Source organism: Lontra canadensis, unplaced genomic scaffold (assembly GCF_010015895.1).
Source record: "Lontra canadensis isolate GAN:19392208 unplaced genomic scaffold, GSC_riverotter_1.0 scaffold81, whole genome shotgun sequence".
Taxonomy (NCBI): Eukaryota; Metazoa; Chordata; class Mammalia; order Carnivora; family Mustelidae; genus Lontra; species Lontra canadensis.
This window is the reverse complement of record NW_022631075.1, coordinates 5127769-5154874: the sequence shown is the minus strand read 5'-3', so window position 1 is coordinate 5154874 and position 27106 is coordinate 5127769.

The window sequence follows — 27106 nt, the reverse complement described above, 5'->3', positions numbered from 1 at the left end:
GGTAATTTCAGAAAAATAACATTATGCTTTTTTTTAATAGCAATATTTTCTTCCTTTTTTCCAGTGAGCATATCTCCAGGGTTTGTATAGCAAGTAAGCAAGTATATCACTACTTCTTCCTCCTTACCATTTTAAGGAAGTTTCTTGTATTCCTAATGTATTTTTATTTATATAGGTAGCCAGTGTTAAATTTTATCTGATGCTTTTAGTATCTATTATGATTATATATTGCTTTTCTTATTTAAATAAATAATATTGTTTATTAATAGATTTCCTCATGCTAATAATAATAGCTACTATTGATTATATGCTCATTCTATAAGTACTTTACATATGTTATCTCAATTAATTCTCACAGTAAAACCACTAGTTAGATATTATATTATTTCTCAGTACTGACATAACAAATTATGACAAGCTGGATAGCTCAAAACAAGAGAAACTAATTTTCTTATAGTTCCAGAAGTCCAAGATGCATCACTGCAGGGTTTACTTCTATCTTCACATGGCCCTTGCCTGTAGGGCCCATCCTAAATCCAGGATGATCTCACCTTGAGATTCTTAATCACTTCTACAGAGTCCCTATTTCCACATGAGGTAACTTTCACAGGTACTGGTGAGGTCAAGACTTGAACATGTCTTTCACTGACTACTATTCAATCCACTAATGTCCACCCTCTGGCTCTTAAAACTCATATCAATCCCACATATGCAATACATTCTCTCTATCCCAACATCCCCCAAAGTCTCAAACCATTACAGCTTCAACTTTAAGTCTAAACTCTCATCTACATATAATTAGTTCAAAAAGTTCCAAATCTCATCTTCTAAATCATGTTTGAACAAAATTATGGATATAGGGGGAAATTCCTCTGCATCTGTGGACCTGTGAACCTAGATAACAAGTTATCTACTTACAAAATACAAGTGTGGAGTAGACACAGGTTAGGTATTCCCATTCTAAAAGTGAGAAAATGGGAAAACTAAAGGGGTCACTGGTCACAAGCAAATCTGAAACCTAACAAGGTAAATTATATCAGATTTCAAGGTTTGAGAACAATTCTCTGTGGCTGTCCTCTGGACTTATGGCGACTCCACCCTATAAGGCCGTGATAGTTCTATTCCCTGGACCAGTGGCAGCTGCAGTTTTGGCCTCTGCCTCTGAGCCCACAGAGTGGCTTTGATGTCTTTTGCATCCGGGTGGTGGTTTGGTTGTCCTCTGCCTTGGCTTTTGCGCTTGCCTATCTGGCCTCTGCTTCTGCATCTCTGACTCTGCCCTCAGAATCATTCTTCCTTTTTCTTGAAGGGGCATATTTGCTGTCAACTAGCTATATGAACTCCTTTCATGAATGAGGAATTTTGAAAGTCCTACTGCTCTCTTTCACTTAGGTCTGTCTCTATCCCTTTCAGTACAATCTGGCAATGTTTTTGCTAAAACAACATTCTGAAAAACTTCATCAGTCTCCTGTGTATGTGGGGGGGAGTCCACTCCACTAGACAAAAAGTTCCTTATAGATCCTTCCTGGATAACCTCTTGTCTATTCCCGGCCTCTGTTGTAATTGCTGACTAGATCCATGAGTCATGTGTTTAACCTCCTCAGTCAGCGAAGGTTTTCCAGCCTCTCTGTTGGCCTTCTTTCCAAAGCATGCTTGCTGAAAAATGAACCTCCCGACACAAGCATCTTTTGCAATCTGGATAGCCTGAGAATTTCCCAAATCACCAAGTGCTGGTTTCCTTTTCTTAACAATTCTTTCCTCAATATATTTCTTCCCTCTTGCATTTTACTAGAAGCAACAAGGAGAAACGCTTTGCTTGGAAATATCAGCTAAATATTCAGGTTCTTCACTTAAAATTTCTGTTTTCCACCCAAAAGTAGATCACAATTCAGTCAACCTTTTTGTCACTTTAGAACAAAGATCATCTTTTTACAGTTTACCATATGTTCTTTATTTTCAACTGAGATTTTACCAGAATCACTATCAACATTCATATTTCTACCAACATTTGGTCCAAAATTCTTGGACCAATTCTTAAATTCTTTAAGGTGATAGATGCTTTCCTTACAGTGCTCCTCACTTTCTTCTGAGCCCTTACCAGAATAACCCTTAATATCCATGTTTCTACCAACAGTCTCTTAAAAGAAATGTAGGCATTTTTTATCATGTGCTTCAAAATTCCTTCAGCTTCCACCCATTATCCAATTCCAAAGCCCTTTCCATGTTTTTAAGTATTTATTACAGCAGCACCTCATAACCCACTACCAAAATCTGTATCAGTTTCCTGAAATTACTGCAAGAAAATGATCTCAAACTGGGTGGCTTAGAACAAGAGAAATTTATGTTATCCTAGTTGTGGAAGCTAAACATCTGAAATCAAGATGTTGGTAGAACTATGCTCCTTTTGAAGGCTCTAGGGGCTTATTCATTCCTTGCCTCTTCCAGCCTTTGGTGAATGCAGACAATCCTTGGCATTCCCTGCTTTGTAGATGCATCACTCTAATCTCTGCTTTTGTCTTTACATGACCTTTCCCCACTGTGTGTTCTCTGTGTCTTCTCCTTTTTTGTTTCATATAGAGACTGTCATTGGATGTAGGACTCACTCTAACTCCAGGATTATCCCATCACGAGATCCTTAATTTTTCTGTAAAGACCATATTTCTAAATAAAATCATATTTGTGTATTCACCAGGGATTAGTACCTGAACATATCTTTTGGGGGCCCTTATTCAATCCACCATAAATATCCCCATCTTACTTCTACCATCTTAACAATATTTTTAACATTTTTCACTTACTTCTTTTGGGTTGTGGAGTAGTAATGCCAATTTAATTCTCAAACCATATCCATTTTTCTTATATTTATTTTTTACTATGGCTGATATTTTTAAATATGTGTTAATACTCTGTATTATTACTATTTTCCCTTTTATCATTATGAATATTTATTTTTTATCTCTTCACTGTTTTTTTTTCTTAAAAATATGCTCTTTATCTGATTGATGTATATTTATCAAGTAATTTTTTTTCTAGGGACTTTATTATAAAAGTGACTCTTAAAAGTCTATATTGCTATATTTTCCTAAGAATTATGAAGAACATTACCTTTAAATGGTAATGATTAAGAGTGGGATTTAACATTATACAAATGCAACTTTATAGTTTGCATTTGATTTTTCCTCTTTCTATTTTATACTTATATACTGTCTCTTTTCTCTCATAAAAAATATCTTGTAACTGTTTCTTTTTCTTAATAAACTTTAGAAATTTATATATACCTGTATATATTGTACACACACACACAACACACACACACACACACACACACGTATACATCAGAAACAGAAAAACATTTGCATTATAAACATTCAACAGCTTGAGTAATTATCACAAAGTGAACATACCTATGTAACCTCCCCTGAATTGAGAAACACAACATTACCAACACTCTAGAAGCCCACCACATAGCTCCTTACAGTAAGTACCCTGCATGCTTCCCAGAGATAATCACTCTCCTCTTTACCATATATCAGTTTGCTTGTTATTGAACTTTATAAATGAAATTTGGCATTATGTCTTTTTTTTGTCTAACTTATTTTACTCAACATTATGTTACGTGTTGTTGCATGTAGCAGAAATTCATTCATTTTCATTGTTGTATAGTATTGTACTATCTGAATATACCATAATGCATTTATCTATTCTAATACTGAATATTTAGGTTGTTTTCAATTTAAGTTGTTAGGAATAATGTTGTTATAAATATTCTAGTACATGTCATTGGGTGAAAATAAGCCAGTGTAACTTGTATATTAAAATATAATTAATTTTTAGGACATCTGGGTGGCTTAGTCAGTTAAGTATTCAACACTTGATTTCAGCTCAGGTCATGATCTGAGGGTCCTGGGAGTAAGCCCTGCATTGGGCTTCCTTCTCAGCAGGGACCCTGCTTCTTCCTTTCCCTCTTACCCTCCCTGCTGCTCATGCTATCTCTCTATTTCTTTCTCAAATAAAGTCTTTAAAAAATTTTTTTAAATACAATTAATTTTTGAAAGCTGACCTTAAACCCTGATATCTTGCTAAACTCTAATTAGTTCAAAAGGTTTTTGAGTGAAATACTTGAGATTTTCTACATAGACAATCACATTGTCTGAAAACAGGGACAATTTTATTTCTTCCTTTCCATTATGTGATGCCTTCCATTCTTATATTTGCCTTATTGCATTGACTAAGAGTTCCAGTACAAGGAGGAATAGGAGGGCTGGAAGGAACATTTTTGCATTATTTCAAACTTAGAAAGAAATAATTCACTATTTCATTATTAAGTATAATGATAGCTTTAGGTTTTTTTTTTAAGATATGTTCCATCAATTTGATGATGGTCCCTTTAACTACTAAATTACTAAAAGTTTTTATCATGAAAGAATGCTATATATTGCCAAATGCTTTTTCTGTTTGTTTTAATTTTTAAGAGCTTATTATATGATGAAATACATTGATTTATTTCTGAATATTGAAGCTAACTTGCATTTTCTGGATGAAACACATTTGATAATTATATATACATATGTATATATAATTATCTGTAAGTTTATTTTTTTATACCATCTGCTTTTGGTATCAGGTTAATGTGAACTTCATAAAATGACATGAGAATTATTCCCACATCTTCTATTTGCTGAAAGAGCTTGTACAGAACTGGTGTTTATCTTTTTATTTCTTCTTTAAATGTTCAGTAGAATTTACAAAGGAAACTATAAGGGCCTAAATATTTTTATTTGTGATGGTTTTTACATTTTAATTCAATTATTTTAGTTGATATAAAACAATTCAGGTTATCTACTCCTTGCCTTTTCCAGCTTCTGTATTCCTTATAGACTTGGGTCAGAACACCTTCCTGATCTTCAAATCCTGGAGAATAGCAACTTCAAATCTCTCACTGCCTCTGTCTTTGCATTGCCCTCTCTCATAAGGACCCTTTTGATTACAGTGAGCTTAACAGAGTAATTCAGGATAATCTGCCTATATTAAGATTCTTCATTACATTTGTAAAGTCCCATTTTGCCATACAAGGTAACATTCACAAGTTCCTATGAATATGATATGCAAGAAGTTTGGGAGAGTTAGTTAAACACTGGTTTTCATTTCATTCAGTTTGTTGAATTTGTATATGTGTATTGTTTCTAGAATTTCCTTTTTTTTATATCTGATATCATTATATCCCCTCTATCTTTTCTAATATTGGTCATTTTTGTTCTCTCTCTCTCTCTCTCTTTTTTTTTTTTTTAGGTCTAGAGGCTTACTGATTTTTGATTGCCACAAAGAAACAGCTTTTGGTTTTGTTAATTTTGATCTCTATTTTTCTGTTTTTAATTGTATTAATTTCTGTTATCTTTATTATTTCCTTAATTCTGCTTGATATGTGTTTTTCTCCATATTTTTGTAGTTTCTTAAGGTGAGATCTTCCATTACTGATTTGGATCTTTTCCTCTTTTTTTATTTTTATTTATTTATTTTATTTTTTAAAGATTTATTAATTTATTTTAGAGATAGAGAGGAAACATGAGTGGGGAGAGGAGCAGAGGGAGAGACTCTCAGGCAGACTCTCCATTGAGCATTGAGCCTGATACAAGACTCAGTCTCATGACCCTGATGTCATGACCTCAGCTGAAATAAAGAGTCAGATACTTAACCAGCTGAGTCACCTAAGTGCCCCAATCTTTTCCTCTATTTTAAAGGTAAGTACTTAGTTCTACAATTTTTTTCTCCAATAGCTTTGACTGCATAACAATTTTATATATTGTATTTTTATTATTTATATCATGTTATATATATAATATTATATTATATATTTTTATATTTATATTAAAATATTTTCTAATTTTCCTGTAATTTCCTTCTTTACCCATGAAGGATTTAGAAATGTGTTGCTTAATTTCCAAGTGTTTGGAGAGGTAGTTATTATTTGTGTTCTTTACTCCCTTTATATTACTTCATTCTAATTTACCTATTGTGATTTTGATCATGTGATGTTATATAGTTTGCCTAGGAACTAAAAAAAAATATATTTATGGAAGATATTGGCAGAGAAGGAGGACCTTGAATAGCTTGCCCTATGAATACAACTAAATAAATTACAAATCATCCTAAATACTCCAGATATAAACCTGAAAACTGCCAGAACAAATTCCACAAGCAAAAGTCATAGGAGAAGCCACATCGAAGAAGATAGGAAGTGCAGAGACACGGTTTGGGAGACAGATTGTGGCTGCTACAGTGGGGAGGGAGCCACAGTCAAGAAGAAAGGCAAGAGAAAGACTAGCATACAGAGAAGTGCTCAGTGAAAATGAATCCCCAGAACAAATGGCTTGGAAAACAAGAGGGGGTGAATTTCATGAATTTTGAAACCAGAGGGGCTTAAAGCGTGGAGTTTTAAAGGTCAGCAAGCTTGACTCACATAAAGCATTGGAGGTGGCTCTTGGAGAGAAGGCAGGGCAAACAGCCTTCAGACAGACAGCATGAAAACAGCAATCTGAAGAGCATCTAGGGTACACAGAGGGGAGGTGATTTACTCATCCTGGAGTGTGTTCCAGAGAGGCAACATTCAACAGAGAGTCCTCCAGGAACAAAAAGAATAAACTAGCAGGTGCCATTTCCCTCCCCTGTCCCTCAGCATAAGCACAGGGCCATGTGCAGAACAAGACCAATGCAGACACTTGTTACCTAACTTGCTTACCCCACCAACCACATCAATGGGTAGATCATCTAAATAGATAATCAACAAGGAAACAATGACTTTGAAACACACACAGGAACAAATGGGTTTAACATATACAATCAGAACATTCCATCCTAAAACAGTAGAATATTCTTTCCAACTGCACATGGAACATTCTCTAGAACAGATCTTGTATTATCCCACAAAACAAGCTTCAACAAATTCAAGATGATTAAAGTCATATCATGCATCATTTCTGACCACAATGCTTTGAAACTAGAAATCAACCATAAGAAGAATCCAGAAGGACTGCAAATAGATAGTATGGTACAAAACAATGAACGGGACAATGAGGAATAAAAGATATTAAAAATTACATGGAAACAAATGAAAATGAACACATACAGTCCAAAACTTTTTAGGATGCAGCAAAAGGAGGAGTATACAGTAATACAAGCCTATCTCAAGAAGCAAGAAAAATCTCAAGTAAACAATCTAATCTTACACTTAAACAAGCTAGAAAAAGAAAAACAACAAAACCTAAAGCCAGCTGAAGGAAGAAAATAATAAAGATTAGAGCAGAAATATATCATACAGAAACAAACACATACACACAAAAAATCAAATACAACATATCAATGAAACCAGGAGCTGTTTTTTTGAGATCAATAAAATTGATAAATCTCTAGCCACACATATAAGGGGAAAAAAAGAAAGCGCTCAAAGAAAATAACAAATGAAAGAGGAGCAATAACAACCAACACACAGAAGTGAAATTATAAGAAAATTTGATGAAAAACTGTATGTGAAAAAATTGGACAACCTGGAAGAAATGGATAAATTCCTACAAACATATAAACTCCCAAAACTGAAATAAGAAGAAATAGAAAACTTGAAAAGACTGATAACCAGAAAGGAAATTGAATCATTACTCAAAAATCTCCCAAAAAATAAAAGTCCAATACCAGACAGCTTCACAGGTGAATTCTACTCAATGTTTAAATAGTTAATACCTATTCTTCTCAAACTATTTCAAAAAGTAGAAAAGGTAGGAAAACTTCCAAATCCATTTTATGAGGACAGCATTACCATGATACCAAAACCAGTTAAAGACTCCACTAAAAATAAGAACTACAGGTCATTATCACTGATGAACATAGATGAAAAAATTCCCAACAAAATACTAGGAAAACAAATTTAACAATACCTTAAAAAAGTCATTCATTGTGATCAAATGGGATTTATTCCTGGATTTCCAGGGTAGTTTGATACTCACAGAACAATCCATGTGATATGTCACATTGATAAGGGAAAGGATGCCAACCATATAATCATTTCAAAATGCAGAAAAAGCATTTGACAAAGTAACATCCATTCATGATTAAAAACAAAAACCCTCTGCAAAGTAATTTCAGAGGGAACATACCTCAACATTGTAAAGGTAATATATGAAAAACCCATAGCAAACATCATCTTCAGTAGGGGAAAACTGAAAGCATTTCCCCTAAGGTCAGGAAAGAGACAAATAAGTCCACATTCACCACTTCTATTCAATATACTACTGGATGTCCTAGCCACAGCAATCACACAACAAAAAGAAATAAAGGACATCTAAATTCTTTTTTTTTTTTGACAAATGGTGCTTACATTATTTTTTATTTCATTTTATTTTATTATTTCATTTCATTTCATTTCATTTCATTTTTTTCAGTGTCCCAAAATTCCTTGTTTATGCACCACAATCAGTGCCCCATGCAATACATGTCCTCCACAATACCCACCACCAGGCTCACCCAACCTCACCCCCCCATCCACATCCTCAGTTTGTTTCTCAGAGTCCAGTCTCTCAACGTTTGTCTCCCCCTCCGATTTCCCCCATTCACTTCTCCTCTCCATCTCCCAATGTCTTCCATGTTATTCCTTATGCTCCACAAGTAAGTGAAACCATGTGATAATTGACTCTCTGTGCTTGACTTACTTCACTCAGCATAATCTCCTCTGGTCCAGTCCATGTTGATACAAAAGTTGGGTATTCATCCTTTCTGAAGGAGGAATAATACTCCATAGTACATATGGACCATATCTTCTTTATCTATTTATCCGTTGAAGGGCACCTTGGTTCTTTTCACAGTTTGGTGACTGTGGCCAGTGCTGCTATGAACATTGGAGTACAGATGGCCCTTCTTTTCACCACATCTGTATCTTTGGGGTAAATACCCAGTAGTGCAATTGCAGGGTCATAGGATAGCTCTATTTTTAATTTCTTAAGAAATCTCCACACTGTTTTCCAAAGTAGCTGCACCAACTTGCACTCCCACCAAAGTGTAGGAGGGTTCCCCTTTCTCCACGTCCTCTCCAACACACGTTGTTTATTGTCTTGTTAGTTTTGGCCATACTAACTGGTTTAAGGTGGTATCTCAATGTGGTTTTGATTTGAATCTCCCTGATGGCTAGCGATGATGAACATTGTTTCATGTGTCTGTTAGCCATTTGTATGTCTTCATTGGAGAAGTGTCTGTTCATGTCCTCTGCCCATTTTTTTGACGTGATTATCTGTCTTCTGTGTGTTGAGTTGATGAGTTCTTTATAGATCTTGGATATCAGCCATTTGTCTGTAGTGTCATTTGAGAATATCTTCTCCCATTCCGTGGGTTGCCTTGTTGTTTTGTTGACTGTTTCCTTTGCTATGCAGAAGCTTTTGATCTTGATGAAGTCCCCAAATTTCATTTTCACTTTTGTTTCCTTTGCCTTTGGAGACATATCTTGAAAGAAGTTGCTGTGGCTGATGTTGAAGGGGTCACTGCCTATGTTCCCCTCTAGGATTTTGATAGATTCCTGCCTCACGTTGAGGTCTTTTATCCATTTCCGGTTTATCTTTATGTATGGTGTAAGAGAGCAGTCAAGTTTCATTCTTCTACACATAGCTGTCCAATTTTCCAAGCATCATTTATTGACGAGACTGCCTTTTTTCCTGCTTTGTCAAAGATTATTTGAATATAGAGTTGAGGGTCCCTATCTGGGCTCTCTGTTCCACTGGTCTATGTATCTGTTTTTGTGTCAGTACCATGCTATTTTGGTGATCACAGCTTTGTAGTAAAGGTTGAAATCAGCCAACATGATGCCCCCATTTTTCTTTTTATTTTTTTTAATTTTTTTAATTTATTTTCAGCATAACAGTATTCATTGTTTTTGCACCACACCCAGTGCTCCATGCAATCCGTGCCCTCTCCAATACCCACCACCTGGTTCCCCCAACCTCCCACCCCCCACCCCTTCAAAGCCCTCAGATTGTTTTTCATAGTCCATAGTCTCTCATGGTTCACCTCTCCTTCCAATTTCCCTCAACTCCCTTCTCTTTTTCTTTTTCAACATTTCCTTAGTGATTCAGGGTCTCTGCTGGTTCCATTCAAATTTTAGGATTCTTTGTTCCATCTCTTTGAAAAATGTTGGAATTTTGATCGGGATGTCATTGAAAGTATAGATGGATCTAGGCGGTATAGACATTTTAACAATGTTTATTCTTCCAATCCATGAGCATGGAATGGTCTTCTATCATTTTGTGTCTTCTTCAATTTTTTCATAAGTGTTCTGTACTTCCTTGAGTACAGATCCATTACCTCCTCGGTTAGGTTTATTCCCAGGTATCTTCTGGTTCTTGGTGCTATAGTAAATGGAATCAATTTCTCATTTCCCTTTCTATATTTTCATTGTTAGTGTATAAGAAAGCAAAAGATTTCTGTACATTCACTTTGTATTGTGGCACATTACTGAATTGCTGTATGGGTTCTAGTAGTTTGGAGGCAGTGTCTTTTGGATTTTCCATATAAAGTATATGTTATCTGCGGAGACAGAGTCTGACTTCTTCTTTGCCAATTTGAATACCTCTTATTTCTTTGTGTTGTCTTATTGCTGTTGCTAGCACTTCTAGTACTATGTTGAACAAGAGTGGTGAGAGTGGGCATCCTTGTCGTGTTTCTGATCTCAAAGCAAAGACTGTCAGTTTTTCCCCATTGAAGATGATATTCGCTGTGGGTTTTTCATAGATAGATTTGACGAATGTGAGGAATGTTCCCTCTATCCCTATACTCGGAAGTGTTTTAATCAGGAACTGATGCTGGATTTTGTCAAATGCTTTTTCTGCATCAATTGAGAGGGCTATGTGGTTCTTCTCTCTTCTCTTACTAATTTGTTCTATCACATTCATTGATTTGCGAATGTTGAACCACACTTGCAGCCCAGGATAAATCCCACCTGGTCATGGTGGATAATCATTTCAAGGTACTGTTGGATCCTATTAGCTAGGATGTTGTTGAGAATCTTGGCATCCATATTCATCAGGGATATTGGTCTGAAATTCTCCTTTTTGGTGGGGTCTTTGCCTGATTTGGGGATCAGGGTAATGCTGGCTTCATAAAAAGAGTCTGGAAGGTTTCCTTCTGTTTCCATTTTTTTGAAACATCTTCAGGAGAATAGGCATTACTTCTTCTTTGAAATTTTGGTAGAATTCTCCAGGGAATCCCTCAGATCCTGGGATCTTCTTTTTTGGGAGGGTTTTGATCACTGTTTCAATCTCATTATTAGATATTGGTTTATTCAGGTTGTCCGTTTCTTCCTGATTCAGTTTTGGATGTTTATAGGTTTCCAGGAATGCATCCATTTCATCTAGGTTGCTTAACTTATTGGTGTAAGGGCCTATTTAGCCAGAGCGACTCCATCTTGGTTAAAAAGCCATTTTGTTGTTTGTGCAGTAAAACTTAAACTGACCCTGCCCCCACCCACCCACCCCGAGAAACTTACTTAGAAGCAAGTGTAGGAAACCAGTAAAATATGGTTTGCTAGTTCCTAATAACAGAGCCCAGAATACAAGGACGAGTCAGGCCAGGTGGAGACATCCAATCAGTAAAAAGCACACATATTGTCTCCCTAACCACCAAAGAATGTAAACCCCAGCTTTGGGGCACCAAACTTGAGCACCAATTCTGACCAGAGTAATAGGTTAGTTCAAACAGCTACTAAAGGGTAAACTGTAATTCAATTGGCCACCTGCGTGTGGCCTAACATGACTATGCAGTGTTACAATCTCATTGGCCACCTATGTGTGGCCAGGCTTTTGCTCTATAATAAAGTTAGTCTGTGAGGCTGGGAGGTGTCGCTCTCTTCAGAGGCGGCCTTGACCAGTCAGTCAGTCAATTCTTAAGCCTGTAAGTTGGGGGTGTTCGCTCTCTTCAGAGGCGGCCCTGACCAGTCAGTCAATCAATTCTTGAGGGTGTAAGATGGGGATGGGTTGCTCTCTTTGGAGATGGCCCTGACCGGACAGTCAATTCTTAAGGCTGTAAGCCGGGGGTGGTCGCTCTCTTTGGAGACAGCCCTGGCCGATCAGTCTATCTTCTAATACTTATCATAAAATAAAGCTTTAAATAATTTTCATTTTGTCTCAGTCTCCTTTCGTCTAATAACGGACCTAACAATTGGCATGTAACTGTTGATAATAATTTCTGATGATTGTTTCTATTTCCTTGGTGTTAGTTGTGATCTCTTCCTGTCCATTCATAATATTATGAATTTGGGTACTCTCTCCTTTTTTTGGGGGGGGGATTAATTCAGGCAATGGTTTACTGATCTAATTGATTCTTTCAAAAAAACAGCTCATAGTTTCATTGATGTGTTCTACTGTATCTCTAATTCCTATCTCATTGATCTCTGCTCTAATCTTGATTGTTCCCCTTATTGTGTGTGAGGTTGGCTTAATTTGTTGTTAATTCTCCAGTTCTTTAAGATGTAAAGAAAGCTGGTGTATTCTGGATTTTTCAGTGTTTTTTAGGGAAGCTTGGATGGTTATGTATTTCCCCCTTAGGACCTTCTTTGCTGTATCCCATAGGTATTGAACTGAAGTGTCTTCATTCTCATTGGTTTCCATGAATTGTTTAACTTCTTCTTTGATTTCCTGGTTGATCCAACCATTCTTAAGCAGGGTGGTCTTTAGCTTCTAAGGGTTTGAATTCCTTCTAAATATTTCCCTGTGGTTGAGTTCCAGTTTCAAAGCATTGTGGTCTGAGAATATGCAGGGAATAATCTCAGTCTTTTGATATCAGTTGAGTCCTGATTTATGACCCAGTATATGGTCTCTTTTGGAGAAAAGTTCCATGTGCACTCGAGAAGAATGAGTATTCTGTTGTTTTAGGGTGGAATGTTCTGTATATATCTATGAGGTCCTTCTGGTCCAATGTATCATTCAATATTCTTATTTCTTTATTGATTTTCTGCTCATATGATAGGTCTATTACTGAGAGCAGCATGTTACGATCCCCTACTATTAATGTATACATATTCATATGACTCTTCATCTTGATTAACAGTTTTCTTATGTAGTTAGCTGCTCCCACATTCGGGGCATAAATATTTACAATTGTTAGATCTTCTTGGTGTATAGACCTTTTAGGAATGATGTCCTTCTGTATCTCTGACTACAGTCTTTAGTTTAAAATCTAATTTATCTGGTATGAGAATCACTACCTCAGCTTTCTTTTGAGGCTCGTTAGCAAGAAAGATACTTCTCCATCCCTTCACTTTCAGTCTGGATGTATCCTTAGGTTCCAAATATGTCTCTTGTACACAATATATGGATAGGTCCTGTCATTTTATCCAATCTGCAACCCTGTGCCATTTTATGGGAGCATTTAGGCCATTCACATTGAGAGTGATTATTGAAAGATATGTTTTTATTGACATCATGTTGCCTGTGAAGTCCTTGTTTCCATAGATTGTCTCTGTAAATTTCTGTTCTGTGACACTCTTGGGTTCTTTCTTCTTTATAGAACCTCCCTTAATATTTTTTGTAGTGCCTCCTTGGTGGTCATATACTCTTTTAAACCTTGCCAGTCTTGGAAGCTCTTTATCTCTCCATCCATTTTGAATGTCAGCCTTGCTGGATAAAGCATTCTTGGCTGCATGTTCTCCTCATTTAGTGCCCTGAACATGTCTTGCCAGCCTTTTCTGGCTTGCCAAGTGTCTGTGGTCAGGTCCGACCTTATTCTGATGGGCCTTCCTCAGTACATAAGGAATCTCTTCCCCCTAGCTGCTGTCAAGACCTCTTGTCTAAAATTATGATTCATGAGTTTCACAACCAAGTGTATTAAGGGCTTTCTTGATTCATTGTACTTGGGGGTGCTCTTTCTACCTCTAGAACAGAAACACTTGTTCCATTCCACAGATTGGGAAAATTTTCATGGACAATTTGTTCAACTATATTTTCTAGTCTTCTTTCTTTCTCCTCCCCATCAGGGCTCCCAATAATTCTGACCTGATGTTGGAACATTTCATGGCATCATTCCCTAATTCTGTTTTCATGGCTTCTAAGCTGTTTGTTCCAGGCCTCCTCCTGATCCTTTTCCTCTATCAGTTTGTCCTCTACATCACTAATTCTATCTTCTGCCTTGGTTACCCTAGCTGTTAGAGTATTTAGATTATATTGGATTCCACTGATAACATTTTTAACTTCTTCTTGGGCGGCTTTCACTTCTGCCCTAATCAATTCCATTTTGCCACTAATGGTTTCCTCCAACCTAGCTCTTGTCCAGATAGTTGTTACTTTGAGTTTCCTTTCCGACATGCTGTTTATGTCCATATCCAATAGCGCTGAAGAAAAGGTCACAGACTCTGAATTTTTCCTCTGTTGGGTGTTCCTCCTCCTATTTATTTTGGTGAGAGGTAGTTGAGGGGATGTGTAGCTGAATATATCAACCACAATCCAGGCAAGGTGCACCCTGGAATGCTTCTGAGCAATCAGAAGTGACCACTAAAAAGATTGAAAAAAGAAAATAAGAGAAAGAAAAAGAGATACAGGAAAAAAAAAAAAGAGAAAACTCAGCCAGAATGGGCCAGAAAGGTAAGATTTAAAGATTTTATTTTTATTTATTTATTTGATAGAGATCACTAGTAGAGAGGCAGGCAGAGAGAGGGAGGAGGAAGCAGGCTTCCTGCTGAGCAGATAGTCCAATGCGGGACTCAATCCTGAGATCATGACCTGAGCTGAAGGCAGAGGCTTAACCCACTGAGCCACCCAGGCGCCCAATATTTATAAGCTATACAAACAAAAACGGACAAATGAAAAGACCAACAAAAGTAAATGACAAGAAAGAAAAAAAAAAAAAAAGAACCCAGCCAAAATGAACTGCAAGGATAAGATTCATATACCAGAACAAAAACATATACACAGAAACACCAATGAAGTAAAAGTTGGGAGGTTAGTTACAAATCCTAAATGTGGGCGTAGAAGTTTATTTTGATTCTTCCTGGGTGTATTTTGATATATTTGTTAAAGGACTCAACTTTCCAGAGATAAAGGGAAATTAAGACTGGTTTATATATAGGAGTAGTATTGAGTAGGGAAAGAGGATTACCTTGAAGCTTATATCTGTATATATATTAAAAAAAATAGAAAAACAGATTATGTATGAAAAAAAGTTCAATTTAAAAGGTTATTATGGAATATTTTGTATTAAATCTCCTGTTTTAATGGTAAGTAGGTTAAAATTTTTAAAAGAACAAAAATAGTGAGAACGAATTAAAAATAAAAGTTGTATCTATGAAATATAAAGGTTTTAGGGTGATACCAGGAGCTTAATATCTTTTTTCCCCTGATATTGGGGTTTTATAGTTTTATGGAGACACTGTGGTAGTTGTCCTCTCATTCTTTCGGCTGGATTTCTGGGGAGGGGCCTGTCACGTTGTTTTTCAGTCAGTCTTGTTTTGGTTGAGTCCTCCTGCTCCCTATCAAGGGGCTGGGCTCTTTGGGTACCGGCTTTTCAGGCTTTTGTTCTCTGGAGGTTTTTGTTCTTTGGCAGCTTTTGAGGCATTTTGGAGGTTTAGTGGAAAGCAAACTGCACCCAGACCTCCATCTCAGAGAGAAGCCTCAGTCTTCTCCCTTCTGGGTGGTCCAGAAAACACAGACTCCCCCTCTGTATAACACGCTGAACAGTGCAACCTCCCACAGGCAGTGCATGTCTCCAGCCACCATCTCAGGGGTTGGCCAAAGTGCCCGCTTGTCTCTGCACCCCCGTGTCAAAACTGTGAGTGATATTGGTCCAGGGAGACTGCCGCCAGTGGCTGCCTTTGCTGGGACTGCTGGGGTTCAGACCTCAGGTTTTCACAAATTGTTGCCATCTGAGAGATCCTGCCCAGTGATCTCGCTGTTCCTTCAACTCCATGCTGGGAGTGACAAGACTTGAGGCTGCTCCTAGAGACTTCTGGCTAGCACCCACATGGAGCACTCTCAGGCATGGGTGGGGAGTATGGTCCAGACCCCAGTCATGAGTGAGCACAGAGTGCAAAAGGCTCTTGTTCTAGAGAGTGCCCACCAGACTCCCTAATGCTGGGGCAGGAGTGTGCCCCAGCCAAGCGGTGGTGCAAGCCATGCAACACTGAGTGCTCCAGGACCAGGAACTGGAGGCTCCACTGCTGTACTCTCTCTGGCATAGGTGGTCACTGGCAGTGGCCCTCCTGGGTCCATGGACTTAGGCCCATGCCCGTGGCCACCCAATTCCACCAGTTGCCCCTTAAAGATCTTTTGCTCTTTTTGAGGGCTTTTAACTAGACTCCAAGTTAATGTTGGTCCCCGATCACAGGGCACTTTCCTTTTGGGGTATTACTTTCCAATGTGTTGCTTCTGGTGGCTCCCTTCCCCTTCTGTTTATCCTCTGATATCAGTCTGATCATTCCCACTCCACTTTTACCTCACCACTGGTGTCTCCTAACCATGTAGAGTTCCAGAAGTGTATAATCCTATATCTCAGGCTGATTTCAAGGGTGTCCATAGTGTTCTGGCAGATAATTAGCTCACTTTAGGGGACAAGTTGAAACAAGGTCTCCTACTTCTCCCCCATCTTGCCACTTGACATCTAAATTCTTAAGGAAGAAGTAAAACTTTTATCATTGGTAGATGACATGATACACTATAAAGAAAACCTGAGGAGAGGAGAAGTGAGTTGGGGGAAATTGGAGGGGGAGATGAACTATGAGAGACTGTGGACTCTGAGAAACAAACTGAGAGTTTTGGAGGGGAGAAGGGTGGGAGGTTGGGTGAGCCTGGTGATGGGTATTAAGGAGGGCACATATTGCATGGAGCACTGGGTGTGGTGCATAAACAATGAATCTTGGAACACTAAAAAAATAAAATTAAATTAAAAAAAAAAGAAAACCTGAAAGAGTCCACCAAAAATTTGCTAGAACTTATAAATGAATTCAGTAAAGTCACAAGATACAGATTCAACATACAGAAATCTGTTGCATTTGTATACACCAATATTGAAGTAGCAGAAAAAGAAATCAAGGAACAGATCCTATTTACAACTGCACCAAAATTTCTAAGGTGCCTAGAAATAAAGCTAACCAAAGAGGTGAAATATCTGTACTCTGAAAACTTTAAAACACTGATGAAAGAAATTGAAAACTATAGAAAAAAATGGAAAAACATTTCATGTTCATAGATTGAAAGGACAAATATCGTTACAATGGCTATGCTATCCAAAGCAATCTGCACATTTAATACAATACCTATCAAAACACCACCAGCATTTTTTACAGAACTCAAACAACCAATCCAAAATTTGTATGGAACCACAAAAGACCCCCAAAAGCCAAAGCAATCTTGAAAAAGAAAAACAAAGGTGGAAACATGACTATTCTGGACATCAAGTTATATTACAAAGTTGTAGCAATCAAAAACATTTTGGTACTGGCACAAAAATAGACACATTGATCAATATAACAGAACAGAAATCTCAGAAATAACCCACAATTATTATTTTTTTTTTAAAGATTTTATTTATTTATTTGACAGACAGAGATCACAAGTAGACAGAGAGGCAGGCAGAGAGAGAGAGAGGGAAGCAGGCTCCCTGCTGAGCAGAGAGCCCGATGCGGGACTCGATCCCAGGACCCTGAGATCATGACCTGAGCCGAAGGCAGCGGCTTAACCCACTGAGCCACCCAGGCGCCCATAACCCACAATTATATGACCAATTAATCAACAAAGCAGGAAAGAATATCTAATGGAAAAAAGAGAGTCTCTTCAATAAAATTTTGTGGGGAAACTGGACAGCAACACACAAAAAAATGAAACTGGAACACTTTTGTGTACCATACACAAAAATAACTTCAAAATTCAAAAAAGACCTAAATGTAAGACAAAAATACATCAAATTCCTAGAGCCAGTAATTTTTCTGACATTGCCATAGCTACTTTTTTCTAGATATATCTCTTGAGGCAAGGGAAACAAAAGCTAAAATAAACTATTAGGACTACATTAAAATAAAAATCTTCTGCAAAGCAAATGAAACAATCAACAAAACTCAAGGGCAACCTATAGAATGGGAGAAGACATTTTTATAAATGACATATCTGATGAAGAGTAAGTATCTGGAACAACAAACTGATACAACTCAACAGCCAAAAAACAAATAATCCAATTAAAAACAGGCAGATTTGAACAGACATTTTTCCAAAGAAGACCTACAAATGGCCAGCAGGCACATGAAAAAATGCTCAATATCACTCATTATCAAGGAAATGCAAATCAAAAGTACAATGAGCTGTCACTTCACACCTGTTTGAATGGTTAAAATAAAAAAAAAAAAGAAACAAGTGTTGGCAAGGATATAGAGAAAAAATAATTCTCTTGAACTGTTGGTGCAATTGCGAACTGGTGCACCCACTGTGGAAAACAGTATGAAGTTCCTTCAAAAAGTTAAAGATAGAACTGCCCTACAGTCCACCAATCTCAGTACTGGGTATTTGGCCAAAGAATACAAAAACACTAATCCAAATGGATGCATGTTATGTTTATAGCAGCATTATTTATAATAGCCAAATTGTGGTAGCAGCCTAAGTGTCCATGGATTGACTAAATGAATAAGAAGAGGTGGTATATGTAGTTAATGGAATATTACTCTGCCAAAAAAAGAATGAAACTTTGCCATTTGCAACAACATGAATAGAGCCAGAGAGTATAATTCTGAGCAAAATGAGTCAGAGAAAGACAAACACTATATAATTTCCCTCATATGTGGAATTTAAGGAAGAAAACAAATGAGCAAAGGGAAAAAAGAGAGAGAGACAAACCAAGACCTGATTTTTAATTATAAAGAACAAACTGATGGCTACAGAGTGGAGGTGGGTGATGAGGATTAAGGAGTGCACTTGTTGTGATGAGCACAGGATGATGTATGGAGTTGTTGAATCACTATATTGTACACCAGAATCAAATATAACATTGTATGTTAACAAACAGGAATTAAAATAAAAACTTACAAATAATAAAAATAAAAAATATATGCTTATCTTTTCACAATCTATGTAGCATAAATATTTTACCACATCATATTGGAATATAGGAATTTTATACTTTTAAAGGTGCCTTAATGAAACTGTTTATGTCTTTATTACACTTACATTCCTGATATATATATTTTTGAATGTATAACTCCAACTTGACAGCACTTTCAACATATTATCTAATTTCTTTTGGTCTTCATCTTTTCTGATGGGACATCAGCAATCACTGGAATTATTGTACCCCATCATTAATACTTCATTGTTCTCTGGAAGCATTTAAGATTTTATTTTCTTTAGTTTCAGCACTCTTTTAAAGATTCATTTATTTATTTTACCGAGAAAGTGCGTGTGCAGGAGCTCAGTGGGGAGGGGCAGAAGGAGAGAGAGTCTTAAGCAGACTCCCCACTAAGCACAGAGCCCCACCCCACTACCCTGAGACCATGACCCTGAGAAAAACCAAGAGTCAGAAAGTCAGTCACTTAATTGACTGTACCACCTGGGTGTCCCAGTTTTCAGCAATTTGATTATGATGCATCTGTGCCTGAATTTCTTTGGGTTTATCTTATTTGGTATTTTACTAAACGTCTTCTATCTGTAGGTTTAGTTCTTTACTCAAACTTGGGAATTTCTCAGCTATTATTTCTTCAAGTATTTTCAGCACCATATGCCTTCTCCTCTAATAATCAGATCCTAATGGCATGAATTCTATACATTTTGTTATTATTCCACAAGCATTTGAGGTTCTGCTAATTCTGATTCTTAATTTTCTTCCTGTTGCTCAAATTTGGTTATTTATGTAGATATATTTTCATGTTCACTGACCGTTTCCTCTGTCATGCCTATTCTGTTATTGAGCCCATCTAATGAATTTCTTACAAATTTCTGTTAATGAATCTTTCAGTAAAATTTTCAATTTTTTTTACATTATTTTTTTGACAGGACCTTTTTTTATGAAACCTTCTACTTTGACAGTTGTAAAAGCACTCAAAATTTATTGCTTAAGGATTTTTATAATATCCACTTTATTTTTTTGTTTTTTTCCAGCTTTATTAACATATAATTGACATATAACATTGTGCAAGTTTAAGGTGTACAATATGTTGATTTGATACAGTTATATATTGCAATATAATTACTGCTGTAGCATTAGCTAACACCTCCATCACATGATATAATTACCAGTTTTTGGTGTATTTAGAACTTTTAGAATCTACTCTTTTAACGACTTTCAACTACATAATAAGGAATTTAGGGGATGCCTGGGTGGCTCAGCCAGTTAAGCATCTGCCTTTGGCTCATGTCATGATCCCAGGGTCTTGGAATCAAGACCTGTGTTGTGTTCCCTGCTCAGCAAAGAGTCTGCTTCTTCTCCCTCAGCCCCTTCCACTTCTTGTGCTCTCTTTCTTTCTCAAATAAATAAATAAATAAAATCTTAAAAAATATATTGTTAGCTATAATCACAATGCTGTCCCTGAGATTTGCAAAGCTTATCTTCTGCCTTTGTACGTACTCTTTGACCAACATCTCCCTATTTCTTCCACCCCCAGCCCCTGGTAACCAAAATCTTATTCTCTGTTGCTTTGAGTTTGGCTTCTGTAGATTCTAAATGTAAGTGAGATTATTTTATACAGTATTTGTCTTTCTTCAACCTATTTTAATTAGCGCAATGCCCTCAAGATCCATCTACATTGTTGCAAGGACAGTATTTCTTTCTTTCTCATGAATTATTAATGTATAAGATATTATATTCATAATATATACATGTTATTGTATATATTATATATAATATATTATTATATATTATATATATTATATTATGTATATATATAGTACATATTATATATATTATATACATAGCATGTTCTTTATCCATTCATCTTTTGAAAACATTTTGGTTGTTACCATATCTTAGCTATTGTGATTTATGCTACAATAACCATGGAAGTGAATATATCTCCTCAACATTCTATTTTCATTTCCTTTGGATTAATACCCAGAACTGAGAGTGCAGGATCATATGGTAGTTCTATTTTAAATTTTTTGAGGAATTTTTGTACTGTTTTCTGTAGTGGCTGTACCAAATTACATTCCCAACAATGTGCACCAGTGTTCCGTTTTCTCTACATCCTCACCAACACTTGTTATCTCATCTTTATTTATGATAGCCAGTCTAACAAGTATAAGGTGCTATCTCATTGTGATTTTTATTTGTATTTCCTTGATGATTAGGGATGTTGTGTATCTTTTCATGTATCTGTTGGCCATTTGGATGTCTTCTTTGAAAAAAATGTCTATTCATTTTGCACACATTTTTTAATCGATTGTTGTTGTTGCTGCTGTTGTTGTTGCATTGGATTTATGTATTTTGGGTATTAATCTCTTCTTGAGTGGATAGTTTGCAATTTTTTTCTCCTATTCTGTTGGATGACGTCTCACTTTGTTGATTGTTTCTTTTACTGTGCAGAAACTTTTTAGTCTGATGTAGTCCCACTTATTGATTTTTGCCCTTGTCCCCTGTGCTTTTGGTGTCATATCCCAAAATGACAAGACCCATGTCAAGGACCCTTTCTCCTATCTTTTCTTCTAGCAGTTTAACAGTTTCAGGTCTTATGTTTAAGTCTTTAATCTATTTTGAATTGATTTTTTATATATGGTGTACGATAAGTCTCCAGTTTTATCTTTTTTCATGTGGCTGTCCAGTTTTTCCAGCACCATTTATTGAAGAGACCACCCTTTCCTAATTTAACATTCTTGTCTCTCTTTGAAAATATTAATTGACCATATATGCAGAGATCTATTTCTGGGTTTTTGAACTTGTTCCATTGGTCTATGTGTCTTCATATGTCAATTTCATACCATTTTGATTACCATATATTTGCAGTATAGTTTGTTGGCAGGAAGTATCTTGATGCCTCCAGCTTTGCTCTTTCTCAGGATTGCTTTGGCTATTCAGAGTCTTCAATGGTTCCATAAAATATTTAGGATTTTTCTGATTCTGTGAAGATTCCATTGGAATTTTGATATTACATTAAATCAGTAGATGGTTTTGGATAGTGTGGACAATTTTTACAATATTGATTTTTCTGATCCATGAACACAGGATATCTTGCCATTTGTTTGTGTCTTCAATTTCTTTCACCAGTCTTGGACTTTTTAGTATACAGATCTTTCCCCTTGGTTAAATTTATTCCTAAGTATTTTATTTTTTCATTCTATTGTGAATGAGATTGTTTCCTTTACATAATAGCTACTTTACAATCTTTATCATATAATTCCAAATCAGCATCATTCTGGCCTTTGGTACCTGTTAACTGGCTTTTCCCATAAGATCTAAATTTTTATCATTCTTAATGACATGTGATTTAGAATTTTACCCTGAGCATTTTATTTGCTTATGACACTTTTACAGAGAGTGTTGATTTTTGTTTTTTATTTTGTTTTGTTTTGTTTTGTTTGTTTGTTTAGTCCTGGTTAGGGTCAGGTCACAAGTTCCAGACTTCCTTTTATGGCCTACAGTTTCTATATCAGTTCAGTTTTCACCGCCTTTGCAGTACTCTTCAAATATGTCCTTGGTTTACAATCTGTGATCTAAGTGGTAGTGTATCATTGGTTCAGTTCTCAATGACTTTTGTATGCTAATTTGGATTAGTTCCACACATGTATGCTTTTATAAACTTTATAATTTATAAACTTAGTAAAGTTGATTGCTAAAGTTGATTTTATAAACTTTATTTGTGTCACTTTCCAAAGCTTATCCTCAGTTGTGATTTCCTCAGTACTTTCTGGGTTCAAGTGATAGAACAGAGACCTCTCTCTTGGAACCACAGCTCCTGACTTTGACTCCTATTGTCTCTTATTGGTTAATGTTTCTGTCATCATGGGATTTCCTGATTGATGGTGCACAAAAGAATAGACTGATCATAAGAGACTGTGGACTCTGAGAAGCAAACTGAGGATTTTGGAGAGGAGTGGGAGGTTGGGTGAGCATGGTGGTGGGTATTAAGGAGGGCACGTATTGCATGGAGCACTGGGTGTGATGCATAAACACTGAATTTTGGAACATTGAAAAAAATTAAATTAAATTAAAAAAAAAGAATAGATTGGGGGAAATGGGTGATTGGGGCAACACTCTCTAAGCATTAGGGATTTCCTTTCCTGGGCCTCAAATGAGCTAGAGGGCTTCTCTGGAGCTATCTTTGTCTGTGTTACAGTGCTCAGTTTTAGGTCTAGCTATGGTGAATTTAGTTTGAAGGAAACCAGAGAAAAACAGTAATAAACTTACTGCCAGTTTGGTGATACTTCAAGTTCTGACAATCTCCCTCAATTTGTCTGCTGCTATTAACTTTTTACAGTTCTCAAATAGCTGTATTATGCATATGCCCATGTTTTATAGGTTCATTCAATGAGAGAGAAAGAAGTGTACTTACTCTTATCCCTGGAACTAGAATGCACCAGTATAATTCAAATAGAAGTGATAATATAAATTATCTTTATATTGTATTGTTTCTGAGATTAAGGAAAGACCTTTCAATTATTCAATACTTATTTTTGTTAGCTATTTTATTCTTATAGTTTTCATTAGATTAAGGAGTTCCCTAATATCTCTAGTTTTCTAAGAATTTTATCAAAAATTTTACCAAATGCTTTTTACACATCTGTTAAAAGGATCATATTGTTTTCTCCATTATTTTGTTATGATAGTAAATTACACCGATTGATTTTTAAAATTGTGAACAACTTCGCATTTCTGGAATAAGGCCAACTTGATTGTAATGAATTATTCTTTTCATATACCCCAAGACCTGCTTCACTATTTTTAAGAAATTTTGCATTTATGCTTGAGAGTTTGGTCTCTAATTTTCCATTGTGTCCACATCAGCTTTTAGTATCAATGTTATTCAGACATCATGAAATAAGATTTTTCCAGTGATTTACTATTCTTTAGAAAATTTGGCCTAAGATTGATGTTATATCTTCTCAGAATTTGGGATATTGGCTGGTTAGGTCATATGGCTCTAGAATTTTCTTTGTGGGAAAGTTTGAAATTACAGATTGATTTCCTTAATTAGTAAAGGACTGCTCACATTTACATTTATTTTTGTGTCATTTTTACTGCATTGCACTATTCAAGCATCCTATCCACATATTCATATACATTGGCTTATTGTTTTTCCTACTGTTCTTAAAAAAAAGCTAATGTAACATTTGTAGTAACATCCTCTTATCCCTTCCTGATTTTGGTAATTGGTGTGTTTTCTATTTTGTTTCTGATTATCCTTGCAGGATATGTTATTAATTATATTTAATCTGTTAGCTAACTTTTAACTGTGTTGATTCCATTTATGATTATTTTATCCATTTCATGTATTATATTGCTTCCCTCCTACTTTTTTTGGGTTCCATTTTCTCTTCTTTTTCTATCTTCTTAAAATGGACAATTAGAAAATTCATTTTTGTCCTTCCATTATTATAAATAAATTTAAGTCTATATCACCATCTAAGTATGGCTTTAGCTGTAGCCCACATGTTTTGATACATTTTGTTGTTATTATCACTAATTTAAGAATGCACATTCTAGTTTCCATGGAAATGTATTATTTTATCTATGTTTTATTTAGAAATAAAATGTATTTCCTAATTCGAAAACATATGCATCTTTTACAGTTATCATTCTGTTATCCATTTCTAGTTTAATATCCTTGTGGTCAGAAAACATATGCTTTATGTGATTTCAGTCTTTTATTTATTTTTTTATTATGTTACGTTAGTCAGTGGTCCATATACACAATGGAATATTACTCACCCATCAGAAAGGATGAATACCAAACTTTTGCATCAACATGGATGGGATTGGAGGACATGATTTCAGTCTTTTAAAGGTGTTGACACATGGTTTATGGCCTGACTATGAACATGTGCACAGAAAATAATGTGTATTCTTTGATTGCTCATCTCCACTTTCAATAAATATATCAATTAGGTCAAATTTGTTAAAATGTCATTCAAACCTTCGATATCCATACCGTTTTTTGTATGCTTTGCTATCATTGCAAATACATGTTAATATCTCCTATAATGATTATAAAGTTGTCTATTTCTCATTTTAATTCTATCCATTTATTCATTACATATTTTGATAGTATCAAGTAAATACAAATTTATAATTGCTATATCATTCTTGTGGGTTGACCTTTTAATCATTATAAAATATTCTATTTCATATTTAATAATGCTTTTAAGCTTAACAACTATTTTGTCTGACATTAATAAAATGAAACCTTGTATTTGTTTTATTTAGTGTTTGCATGGTATATTGTTTTGCACTCTCCTGCTTGCAACATTTCTGTTTTTATACTTAGGTGTGTCTCGTAAAAATAGCATAGGTATTTTTTCTTTTGAAAATTCACTCTGATAATTTTTCTTTTACCCTTAACTTATTGATATATGATATAAATTAGTATTTCTACTACTTCTTAACAATATAAATTTTTTCCCTTTCCTACCTCTTACATTATCATTGTCTTATATTTTAGATTATCAAATATTTCTAACACCACAAGACATTTTTTCCTAATTTCATATGCTCAGTATTTGTCAATATTAACCCCCAAAGCTTACTCAAAAGAAAATTAATGTTCAATAAATCTAGTCTATCTTCTGCTTCCTCCAGAACTATTTCCCATGGATTTCAGATTTCTCTAACAACAGACATTTATAGCCCCAGATCTATTACATTCAAAACTGACAGAAAGAAAATGACTAGGTTTTGCTTTACTATAATGAGGTCACACATGTGCTTCCTTATGCATTTCCTCTCTAAAACATTAAGAAATAAGTCTATGGACTCTGAAAAACAACCTGAGGGGCTTGAAGGGGCGGGGAGTGGGAGGTTGGGGGAACAAAGTGGTGGGTATTAGGGAGGGCACGTATTGCATGGAGCACTGGGTGTGGTGCAAAAACAATGAATACTGTTAAGCCGAAAAGAAATTAAAAAAAAAGAAAAAAAACAAACAAACAAATAAATAGATGTAAAACAAACACACACAAAAAGAAATAAGTCACTTAGATTTACTGCAAGGATTTGATCAGAAACATGACATGATTTAAACCACATTGGGAGGAGGGACAAGATGGCAGAGAAGTGGGGGAACCCCATTTCAACCGATCCCCTGAATTTAGCTGGATACCTACCAAGCCAGTCCGAACACCCAGAAAATCAGCCTGAGATGTAAGATTATACATCTGGATCTCTACCAGGGCAGAGTATCTTCAGTCAAGAGATACAAAGGACAGAGTTGTGATTGCACGGACAGATATTGGAGGATAAACAGAAGGGGGAGAGGGCCATCAGAAGCTAACCACTAGAAATTAAAATACCCCAATGTAAAAACATTCTGAACCTGGGGACCAGTGATAGCTTGCAGAGTGATGGTGATAGGACAAGAAGCTCCCAATAACAACACTCGAACAGAATCAAGGAACTTGGGGGAAAATGCTGGGACCAGGGCAGCTGCTTGTACAGACTTGTGTCTGAGGACCTAGGGGGGCTGGCCATCACCACATCTGCTGCAGCCACCACTTCCACAGCCATCACTGTACCTGTAACTCACACCCAGCCAGACCCTGACCACTCACAGTTTTGGAGGCAGAGGGGGCAGAGAAAAGCAGGGACCTGGGTGCAGGGCTGAGAGGATCACTGCGGGTGTGCACTGCTTGTGGGAGGCTGCAGTTTTCAGCAGCACTTACTGAGGAGGAGACTGTGTGTTCTGGAGGGTTTAGAGAGGAGCACACTCTGGCTTCTCTCCCCTGGAGTGAAGGCCTGTGCAGACTTTTTCCTTTACTCTCACCCTCTGAAAAAGTGCAAAAAGCTGTCAAAGAGCAAAAGCCACTAAAGAACAAAAGCCCAAAGAATTATTTTTTCATGGACTGCAGCTCCTTGATGGGGGCAGGGCAACTCCACCCAAGCAGGAGCTGACCCCTCCCCCAGAAGATAAGCTGGAAGAACATGAGGATGACAATCCAAGAGTCCCCATAGAACTGTAAATCCCCAACACCAGAGG